At 41.2% G+C, this 871-nt stretch overlaps 1 non-coding gene across 1 annotated transcript; it reads right to left on the reverse strand.

The window, feature by feature from the left end:
* Positions 1-263: 263 nt before the first annotated feature.
* LOC148547969 (small nucleolar RNA R71) lies at positions 264-371 on the reverse strand. The gene has a single exon (XR_015898944.1). It is a non-coding gene; the product is annotated as a small nucleolar RNA R71 (small nucleolar RNA).
* Between the last annotated feature and the right edge of the window lie 500 nt (positions 372-871).

An 871-nucleotide genomic window follows, 5' to 3' on the forward strand; every position in this document is an offset into this window, starting at 1 on the left:
TAACTCTTGTCCAGAACAATTATTCTTTTGGAGGAAGTACCCAAGAGGATCCTAATGAGCATCTCACTAAATTCCAAAGGATATGTGACACGGTTAAATCTAATGGTGTTCATCCTGACACCTATAGATTGCTACTGTTTCCATTTTCTTTGAGGGACAAAGCATCAAAATGGCTGGAGTCATTTCCCAAGGTAAGCTTGACCACTTGGGACGATGTAATGAACAGATTCTTGACAAGGTTCTACCCTCCACAAAAAGTAAACAGGCTGAGAACTGAAGTGCAAACTTTCAGACAACAGAACGGTGAGACTCTCTATGAAGCCTGGGAAAGATTCAAGGATTTGACAAGGAAATGCCCCCCTGATATGTTTAATGAGTGGGTGAAAATCCATATATTTTATGAAGAGCTGAGTCATGAATCAAAGAAGGCTGTAGACCACTCATCTGGAGGTTCCCTAAACAAGAAGAAGACCATTGAAGAAGCCATTGATGTTATAGAGACAGTGGCTGACAATGAGTATTTTTATGCCTCAGATAGGAGCAACAACAGGGGAGTCTTAGAATTAAACCATATGGATGCAATCTTGGCTCAGAATAAGATGATCACCAAGCAGCTGGCTAAATTGACGAAGCAAATGGAGAAGAATCAGGCTGCAGCTATCCACACTCAACCATCACCATAAGAAAAATTGGACACAGAAGAAGGAGTTAACTGGGAGGAAGCTAATTACCTTGGAAATCCATCTAGGCAAGCTAATGATCCATATTCTAAAACCTATAACTCTGGTTGGAAGAACCACCCAAACTTTGGGTGGGAGAACTAACAAAGCCAAGGCCAAGATCACAAACCCCATAATCCAACCCAGTATAA

The sequence above is a fragment of the Arachis ipaensis genome, chromosome B8, assembly GCF_059453495.1.
Source record: "Arachis ipaensis isolate K30076 ecotype BB chromosome B8, ASM5945349v1, whole genome shotgun sequence".
Lineage (NCBI taxonomy): Eukaryota > Viridiplantae > Streptophyta > Magnoliopsida > Fabales > Fabaceae > Arachis > Arachis ipaensis.